This window comes from Callorhinus ursinus, unplaced genomic scaffold (assembly GCF_003265705.2).
Source record: "Callorhinus ursinus isolate GAN/ISIS: 27379988/994484 unplaced genomic scaffold, GSC_fseal_2.0 scaffold111, whole genome shotgun sequence".
In the NCBI taxonomy this organism is placed as follows: Eukaryota; Metazoa; Chordata; class Mammalia; order Carnivora; family Otariidae; genus Callorhinus; species Callorhinus ursinus.
Genome location: NW_027397173.1, coordinates 492742 through 503238, shown reverse-complemented (window position 1 = coordinate 503238; position 10497 = coordinate 492742). Strand labels below are relative to the sequence as shown.

General features: G+C 43.2%; 1 long non-coding RNA gene across 3 annotated transcripts in view; it reads left to right on the top strand.

Moving 5' to 3' along the window:
- Positions 1-2507: 2507 nt before the first annotated feature.
- LOC112828153 (uncharacterized) overlaps positions 2508-10497 on the top strand; it is a 25111-nt gene continuing 17121 nt past the window's right edge. For 2 of the 3 annotated variants that reach the window (XR_003209426.2, XR_012377138.1), the window contains exons 1-2: positions 2508-3503; positions 4927-5121. This is a non-coding gene — a long non-coding RNA (uncharacterized lncRNA). Of the gene's footprint in view, positions 3508-4926; positions 5122-10497 lie in introns of all 3 variants that reach the window. The other variant, XR_012377139.1, reaches the window with a different exon arrangement.

Genomic DNA, 10497 nt, shown 5'->3' with positions numbered 1-10497 from the left:
CCAGGACCCGTCTGTCACTCCCTGTCTCTGTCTCTCTCACAGACACAGCTTCCTGACGATTTCTGCCTTCATCACAGTCCCGCTGACGGGTCATTCCTGTCCCCTAGTCCCTTGCCACTAGGAGGACACGTTATTAAAAACAGATCCATGGATTCTGCTCTAGAGATTTTGAGTCAATCAACTAGTCCGGAATTTGCATTTATTAAGCAACCAGGTAGTTCTGATTTAGACGGGTCACACATTACACAGACCTCTAGTTAAACATTTTAGAGATGTTTCTGATTGTTCATGGGTTGGCACATTTCTATGCCGCATCCATTTAAACGGGCTGATGACTCAAAGAAAAAAATGCAAGTCCTGTTTTACCATGTGGTTTGGGCACACTGGGTTATAGGCATGTCCCACTTAATGCAAAACCAAAGCACAAAAACCTAAGTCTACCAAACAAACACACAGAATTATTATTTGTTTGTAAACTATAACTGTACTTGTCCTTGGGCCTTGCCGGCCCCCCAAGTCTTGATCTCTGCCCCAAGCAAAGGTCACTGTGAGTAAGGGCGGGGGGTGGGGCAGAAGGTGGCAAAAGGCAGAGGGTCCATCCATATTCCCCGCTTGTGCTCTGGGGTGTCCGGGACAGAAATGACCTGGGGCTAGGCTGGCTTGAAGACCCCCAACTCCCGCACACCTGTCTCTTTTGCTCTCCCAGCAAGTTTCCTTCGGGTCCAGGGCTTGGCCCACCTGGGCTGGGATAAGTTGATCCCGCTGCACGCGACCCAGCCTGTCCAATCAGATGTCTTCACCCCTCTCCTTCCCCCCGCCCAGCCACAGGGATTGGTTCAGCCGTGAGCCAATAGGAAGTTCCTGGAACCTCACTGGAATTGCAGGGAGAGGCGCCTCCACCCCCCGCCCCCATCCTGGTTGTGGGAAAGTGTTTCTTCGCACCTGGGAGCCCACCTAGATTCAGCCACTGCAAAGCTTCCCAGCCCAGAGGTGCAGGAAGGAGGCAGGTTCCCAAAGTAAGGACAGATCTCTCACGGCCTGTAGTTCCCGTCCATTCCCTCCTCTGTTTAGACGGGTGAAGGTTGGGTGAGCATGGTCAGCGTGCTGATGGATGATGCATAAAGCAAGCCTTGAGTTTGTGCCTGGTTCTTTGCCACTTCCATCGGTAATGCCTCAGTGTCCTGGGATAGACAGGGGCACGACTCACATTCCCACTGGAGAAATCGGGGTTTCTCTCTTTGACTATACTTACATCATCAACAATAAAATACTTTAGTTTTGAAACAATCGCAAAGTTAAACAAAAATTGCAAGAATAGTACAAAGAAAGACCTTCCCTCCCAAATCCTTTAAGATTAAATTGTCTGTATGATGATCCACCATTCCCAAAGCTTAGTGTGTAATTGTGTAAGTCCTACAAATAAGGACATTCTCCTCTGTAACCACAAAACAACTATCATCAGTATCAGGGAATTATCACGGACACATTAATAACTTCTAGTCCTCAGGCCCCATTTAAATTTTTCCACTTGTCCCAGTAATGTCCTTTAGAGCAAAAGGATCCGGTTCAGAATCAACATGTTGCATTCTGTTGTCATGTGTCCTTCAATCTGGAGTAGTTCTTCAGTCTTTGCTGACTCTCATGACCTTGACATTTCTGAAGATTACAGATTAGGAATCTTTGTCTGGTGTTGCTTCCTACCAGGACCAGGTTGTGCATCTTGGGCAGGAATATCACAGAAGTGAGGCTGTGTTCATGCATGGTATCCTTCAGGGTGACACCATAGGCTAAACACTCATTATGTTGATCCTGGCTCTGCAGCACCAGCAGATGGTCATTTACATGGAAGGTTATAGATGCCCATCATGGAGGAGCAGAGAGGTGGAGAATTCTAGCATGACCAATGAGATTTGCTCCCAGGGACTTTTGGGAACAGGGCAGGGATGAGGGGTCCTGATTCCCAGAGGCAGAAGAGTCATAGTACTTGCTCCAGACTTCCATTTATGACTTTGTTATTGACTTGCTGTCACTTGCTGTGACTCTGGGCCCAATTTCCCTGTGCTAGTCTCCATTCCTTTGTCATAAAATGAAGATGACACAGTCTGTCCTCTCCACTTTGCAGGCTGGTGTGTGAGTTACACATATGAACAGGAGGGTTTGAATATCAGAAAGCCCTGAGCAAACACACTGCTTGGCTTTCCTTACTTGGGGTACAGCTGGAATCTTGGGGCCACTTCACATCACTGTCTCACAATTCTGCCAGCTTTGGTCCCTTCCTCAGATGACAGTTTAATAGCTTCTGTGGGAAGAACAAAGCTAGAGGACAGACACTACTTACCTTCAAGAATTACTATAAAGCTACAGTAATCAAGATGTATGGTATTGGTGAAAAATAGACAAAGAGATCAAAGGAACAGAATAGAGCTTAAAAAAAAAACACAACAGAATAGAGCACCCAGAAACAGGCCCACATATACAGTCAATTGATCTTTCACAAAATAGTTAAAGAAATACAATGGAACAAAGGTAGTGTGTTTGACAAATGGTGCTAGAACAACTGGACATTCACAAGCAAACAAACAAAAAACAACAAAAAAGAGAATTTAAACACAGCTTACACCCTTCTGAAAATTAACTCAAAGTATCACGAACCTAAACATAAAGTGTGAAATTATAAGACTCCTTGAAAATAACACAGGAGAAAATCTAGATGACTTTGGATTTGATGATGACATTTAAGATACAACACCAAAAGCCATGATCAATGAAAGAGACTTGATAAAATTAAATTAATGATAAAATTAAAGATTTCTGTTCTGTGAGAGACACTGTCAAGAGAATGAGAAGATGAGCCATGGACTGGAAGAAAATATTTACAAAAGACACATCTGATAAAGATCTGTTGTCCAAAATATACAAAGACCTCTTAAAACTCAACAGCAGGAAAACAAAAAAACCTGGTTAGAAAATGAGCCAGACCTTAACAGACACCTCACCAAAGAAGGTAGACAGATAGCAAATAGCATATGAGAAGACGCTCCACGTGATATGTCAGCAGGGGAATGCAAGTTAAAATAATGGTACCAAGACACACACATTAGAATGGCCAAAACCCGGAAAACTGACACCACCAAATTCTGGTGATAATGTGGAGCAACAGGAACCCACATTCACTGCTGGAGGGAATACAAAATGCTAACAGCTACTTTGGAAAACAGTTTAGCAGTTTCTTACAAAACTAAATATACTTTTACTCATAAGATCCAGTAATCACACTACTTGTTATCTACCCAAAAGGAGCTGAAAACATGTCTACAGAAAAATCTGCACACAGATGTTTATAGCAGCTTTCTTCATAATTGCTAAAACTTGGAAGCAACCGAGATGTCCTTCAGAAGGTGAAAGGATAAATAAATTGTGGTCCATCCAGACAATGGAATACTATTAGATGCTAAAAATATATGATCTATTAAGCCACAAAAAGACATGGAGGAAACTTAAATGTAAGTAAGTAAAAAAAAGCCAGTCTGAAAACGTGACATACTTGATGATTCCAGCTATATGACATTTCAGAAAGGGAGAAACTGTAGAGACAGTAAAACTGCCAGGGGTTAGGGAGAAGCATGGGAATGAATAGGCAGAACACAGGGGATTTATAGGGCAGTGAAACTACTCTGTATGATACTATAATGATTGATACATATCATTATACATTTGTCCAAACCCATAGAATGTATAACACCAAGAGTGAACCCTAATGTAAACTATGGACTTTGGATGATAATGACGTTTCAATGTAAGTTCATCAGTTGTAACAAATATTCTATTTTGATGCATAATGTTGATGATGGGGAGGCTATATATTTGTGGGGACAGAGAGATGGGAAATGTCTGTACCTTCTGCTCAATTTTGCTGTGAACCTAAAACTGCTCTGAAAAAATAATGTATATATATATTTGTATATATGTGTGTGTATCTGTGTGTGTGCACATACGTATGTGTATACATGAGCATGCATGTGTGCGCACGCGCGTACGTATGTGTATACACGAGTGTGCGTGTGTGTGTGTATGTGAGCGCATACGTATGTATATACATTAAGTGCGTGCGTGTGTGTATATATATATATATATATTTTTTTTTTTTAAGATGAAATAAAGCCTCTCCTCATTCTAGCCTAAAACATCTCCAAGTCCTAGGGAGCCCCTGTGACATTGTGAACATGCTTTGTTACATCACCAGCTTTTCATAAGATGCTCCTGCCTCTTTTGTGCTGTGACCAAACACTGACCTTCTACTGAGGACTTGGTTTCCTTTGCCACCCTGCTGGTCAGAGATGGGCTTAACTTTCAAACTTTCTATGAAAATGAAGTTCACAAGACCTCCTTGATATTGGTTACTGACATCCTCTTTCCTTACTTTTTTTTAAAACTGGGATTTCCTCCCAATTATACCATGACAAACTTCCCAGGGGCTTCTTTCCAACTGAATGCCTCTCAGGCTTTTTCCATCTGGTCCCCTGGTGGGGTGTAGCAGCATTAAATGATCTGGATTTCCCAAAGCCTAAGACTTCTGCCATCTGTGTTTGCAGGGGCCTCTGCTGGGCTGGCCATTCAAGTGGGGTGGCAATGGGTCTGCAGCACTTCCTCCTGCTTGCATCACGAGCTCACTGTATCACAGTGTACCATGAATGGGGATGGTGGGGAGGACAGATATGAATGATAATGAGGTGCGGAGGATTACTGGGGTCTTTAGAATGGCTCCATTGGTGGATAGAACTTTGTACACTCTCTCGATGCTCATGTGGCAGGTTGTATTTTCCACACATGGCCACAGTGATATCTTTTACCACATACACTTTTCTAGAATCTTGTACATCCCCATCAGGAGGTTGAATATATATCCCTTTCCTTTGGTCTCTGAAGGCTTTTGTGACAGCTGCAACTAATAGACTCTGGAGGAAGGGACATGATGAGTTAAGGATAAATCATACAATTGGCATGCATTCCTCCTTGGACATTTGCTTGTGGATCCCAGCTGCCACGCTGTGAGGAAGCCCAAGCACCAGCACCCTGAAGAGAGTTGAGGACCCTCAGCCCTGCCTGGGCTCCCAGAGGATGGTGAGTGCAACACCTCAAAAGTAATCTCTTCCCCCATACTGAGTTTCTCTGGCTGACACTGCATGGAGCAGAGATGGGCTACCCTACCATGCCCTGACAAAATGGCAGGTTCCTGAGAATGATAAATGGATGTCATTGGTTTTAGCAGGAATAACCTGGAGGGCTAATCTTTTACCTTGGCAAAACTTGTGCTTAACACCTAGATTGTATTTTAACCATGAAATTCATCTTATGTTTGCTGATTTTTTAAGCAATTGTGCTATCTGCCTCAAATACAAGCATTCCCCGAGGAAAATAGAAAGTTGAGACCACTTGGAGTGGTCTCAGACCACTGTCCAAATAGACAGAGAGACCACTTGGAGTAAGCCACCCAACAGGTAACAGCATGTTACAGGCAGCAGACTGATGCTCATTGGCTGGGAGGTGCAGAGGCTTGCACGTGCAGAGGCTTGCACTGTTCCACCTGCTGAGTGACCTGAGGATAAGCAGGCATTGGATGGAGGAGTACCCAGTGAAGGACCATGAGCCTGCCTAGGGCCCAGGTCCTCTGCTGCCTGTCCCCTCTGTAGGTTGATTCCTCCACAAATGGCCCCTAGACTTCTAAACCCCAAACAGCATCCTTGATGCCCACCCCCCCCACCGCCAACCTGCCAGCCACCATGTGCCTTTGGGTGGCCTCACTGCATTGCCCCTACCCTCCACTGGATGGCATCATTTGCAGGAATCCTATCTGAGACATGTTCCTATCCAGGAAGCCCCCCTGCTCCCAAGCCAACTTGGCTGCCTTGCTTCCCCCTGTGTGGCTCTCCAGATGGACCCTGTACTTCCTGAGGACACTCTAAGCTGATTGGCCACATTGATGGCATTGGTTGGTTGGGGCAATGGGCACCGCCTGAGACATGACTCTGTCTGCTTGTGAGAGGTCCAGGGCTGCCCTTGAGGGAAGCTTCTCTAGAGATGGAGCCGGGGTGATCCTGTGGGGAGGTGAGGCTCCCGCTCTCCCCAGCCCGTGTCGTCCGGTGTCTGTGAAAGCAGGGTAGTCATCCCTTTCTCCAGGGTCAGCTCCTCTCTCAGGACCCTAACAGCCTTCCCCGAGAACCTATGAGCTTGTGTTTGCTGGGAAGAAGCCTGCCCAAGAAAATCCCCTTTTTCCTAAGATCTGCCTGGAGCCCCAAGATGAATCTATCACTTAGTGTCTGTAACTTCTCTGGAATTTGTAGTAAGTTGGGCTTTGACAAGCCACTTTTATTTCCACAAAGCTTAATTCAAGAAATGATGTTCCTTGATCAATCTGCACATCAATTTCCAGCCAGAGTGTGTTGTATAATTGCCTTTCTTAGGTCAGGCCGGCTGCAGCAGGAATTAGCCATTTTGAAACAAGATGTAAGAGGCTGCAGGTTTTTTTGTTTTTGTTTTTCCCTGTTGTTTGCCACATGTTTATTTATTTATTTTTTATTTTTTATTTAAATTTTTTTATTGTTATGTTAATCACCATACATTACTTCATTAGTTTTTGATGTAGTGTTCCATGATTAATTGTTTGTGCATAATACCCAGTGCTCCACGCAGAATGTGCCCTCTTTAATACCCATCACCAGGCTAACCCATCCCCCATCCCCCTCCCCTCTAGAACCCTCAGTTTGTTTTTCAGAGTCCATCATTTCTCATGGTTCATCTCCCCCTCCGATTTACCCAGTTCATTCTTCCCCTCCTGCTATCTTCTTCTTCTTTTTTTTTTCTTAACATATACTGCATTATTTGTTTCAGAGGTACAGATCTGTGATTCAACAGTCTTGCACAATTCACAGCACTCACCATAGCACATACCCTCCCCAAAGTCTATTACCCAGCCACCTCATCCCTCCCACCCCCAAACACTCCAGCAACTCTCAGTTTGTTTCCTGAGATTAAGAATTCCTCATATCAGTGAGATCATATGATACATGTCTTTCTCTGATTGACTTATTTCACTCAGCATAACACCCTCCAGTTCCATCCACGTCGTTGCAAATGGCAAGATCTCATTCCTTTTGATGGCTGCATAATATTCCATTGTGTATATATACCACATCTTCTTTAGCCATTCATCTGTCAATGGACATCTTGGCTTTTTCCACAGTCTGGCTATTGTGGACATTGCTGCTATAAATATTGGGGTGCACGTACCCCTTCGGATCCCTACATTTGTATCTTTGGGGTAAATACCCAGTAGTGCAATTGCTGGATCGTATGGTAGCTCTATTTTCAACTTTTTGAGGAAACTCCATACTGTTTTCCAGAGTGGTTGCACCAGCTTGCATTCCCACCAAAGGTGTAGGAGGGTTCCCCTTTCTCCACATCCCCGCCAACATGTGTCCTTTCCTGACTTGTTAATTTTAGCCATTCTGATTGGTGTGACATGGTATCTCATGGAGGTTTTGATTTGGATTGCCCTGATGCCGAGCGATGTTGAGCACTTTTTCATGTGTCTGTTGGCCATTTGGATGTCTTTGGAAAAATGTCTGTTCATGTCTTCTGCCCATTTCTTGATTGGATTATTTGTTCTTTTGGTGTTGAGTTTGATAAGTTCTTTATAAATTTTGGATACTAGCCCTTTATCTGATATGTCATTTGCAAATATGTTCTCCCATTCTGTCGGTTGTCTTTTGGTTTTGTGGACTGTTTCTTTTGCTGTGCAAAAGCTTTTTATCTTTTTTTTTTAATTTTTTATTGTTATGTTAATCACCATATATTACATCATTAGTTTTTGATGCAGTGTTCCATGATTCATTGTTTGTTCATAACACCCAGTGCTCCATGCAGAACGTGCCCTCCTCAATACCCATCACCAGGCTAACCCATCCCCCCACCCCCCTACCCTCTAGAACCCTCAGTTTGTTTTTCAGAGTCCATCATCTCTCATGGTTCGTCTCCCCCTCTGACATACTCCCCTTTTCTTCCTCTCCTGTTATCTTCTTCTTTTCCTTTTTTCTTAAAATATGTTGCGTTATTTGTTTCAGAAGTACAGATCTGTGATTCAACAGTCTTGCACAATTCACAGCGCTCACCGTAGCACATACTCTCCCCAATGTCTATCACCCAGCCATCCCATCCCTCCCACCCCCAACCACTCCAGTAACACTCAGTTTGTTTCCTGAGATTAAGAATTCCTCATATCAGTGAGGTCATGTGATACATGTCTTTCTCTGATTGACTTATTTCACTCAGCATAACACCCTCCAGTTCCATCCACGTCGTTGCAAATGGCAAGATCTCATTCCTTTTGATGGCTGCATAATATTCCATTGTGTATATATACCACATCTTCTTTATCCATTCATCTGTCGATGGGCATCTTGGCTCTTTCCACAGTTTGGCTATTGTGGACATTGCTGCTATAAACATTGGGGTACATGTACCCCTTCGGGTCCCTACATTTGTATCTTTGTGGTAAATACCCAGTAGTGCAATTGCTGGATCGAACGGTAGCTCTAATTTCAACTGTTTGAGGAACCTCCATACTGTTTTGCAGAGGGGTTGCACCAGCTTGCATTCCCACCAACAGTGTAGGAGGGTTCCCCTTTCTCCACATCCCCGCCAACATCTGTCGTTCCCTGACTTGTTAATTTTAGCCATTCTGACGGGTGTGAGGTGGTATCTCATTGAGGTTTTGATTTGGATTTCCCTGATGCCGAGTGATGTTGAGCACTTTTTCATGTGCCTGTTGGCCATTTGGATGTCTTCTTTGGAGAAATGTCTTTTCATGTCTTCTGCCCATTTCTTGATTGGATTATTTGTTCTTTGGGTGTTGAGTTTGATAAGTTCTTTATAGATTTTGGATACTAGCCCTTTATCTGATATGTCGTTTGCAAATATTTTCTCCCATTCTGTCGGTTGTCTTTTGGTTTTGTGGACTGTTTCTTTTGCTGTGCAAAAGCTTTTTATCTTGATGAAATCCCAATAGTTCATTTTTGCCCTGACTTCCTGTGCCTTTGGCGATGTTTCTAGGAAGAAGTTGCTGCGGCTAAGGTCGAAAAGGTTGCTACCTGTGTTCTCCTTTAGGATTTGGATGGACTCCTGTCTCACGTTTAGGTCTTTCAACCATTTGGAGTCTATTTTTGTGTGAGGTGTAAGGAAATGGTCCAGTTTCATTCTTCTGCATGTGGCTGTCCAATTTTCCCAACACCATTTGTTGAAGAGACTGTCTTTTTGCCATTGGACATTCTTTCCTGCTTTGTCAAAAATAAGTTGACCATAGAGTTGAGGGTCCATTTCTGGGCTCTCGATTCTGTTCCATTGATCTATGCGTCTGTTTTTGTGCCAGTACCATACTGTCTTGATGATGACAGCTTTGTAATAGAGCTGGAAGTCCGGAATTGTGATGCCGCCAGCTTTGCTTTTCTTTTTCAGTATTCCTCTGGCTATTCTGGGTCTCTTCTGGTTCCATACAAATTTTAGGATTATTTGTTCCATTTCTTTGAAAAAAGTGGATGGTATTTTGATGGGGATTGCATTGAATGTGTAGATTGCTCTAGGTAGCATTGACATCTTCACAATGTTTGTTCTTCCAATCCATGAGCATGGAACGTTTTTCCATTTCTTTGTGTCTTCTTCAATTTCTTTCATGAGTATTTTATAGTTTTCTGAGTACAGATCCTTTGCCTCTTTGGTTAGATTTATTCCTAGGTATCTAATGGTTTTGGGTGCAATTGTAAATGGGATAGACTCCTTGATTTGTCTCTCTTCTGTCTTGTTGTTGGTGTATAGGAATGCCACTGATTTCTGTGCATTGATTTTATATCCTGCTACTTTACTGAATTCCTGTATGAGTTCTAGCAGTTTTGGGGTGGAGTCTTTTGGGTTTTCCACGTACAGTATCATATCATCTGCAAAGAGTGAGAGTTTGACTTCCTCTTTGCCGATTTGGATGCCTTTGATTTCTTTTTGTTGTCTGATTGCTGTGGCTAGGACTTCTAATACTATGTTGAATAGCAGTGGTGAGAGTGGACATCCCTGCCGCGTTCCTGACCTTAGGGGAAAGGCTCTCAGCCTTTCCCCATTGAGAATGATACTCGCTGTAGGTTTTTCATAGATGGCTTTTATGATATTGAGGTATGTACCCTCTATCCCTATACTCTGAAGAGTTTTGATCAAGAAAGGATGTTGTACTTTGTCAAATGCTTTTTCTGCATCTATTGAGAGGATCATATGATTCTTGTTCTTTCTTTTGTTAATGTATTGTATCACGTTGATTGATTTGCGGATGTTGAACCAGCCTTGCAGCCCAGGAATAAATCCCACTTGGTCATGGTGAATAATCCTTTTAATGTACTGTTGGATCCTATTGGCTAGTATTTTGGTGAGAATTTTTGCATCCATGTTCATCAAGGATATTGG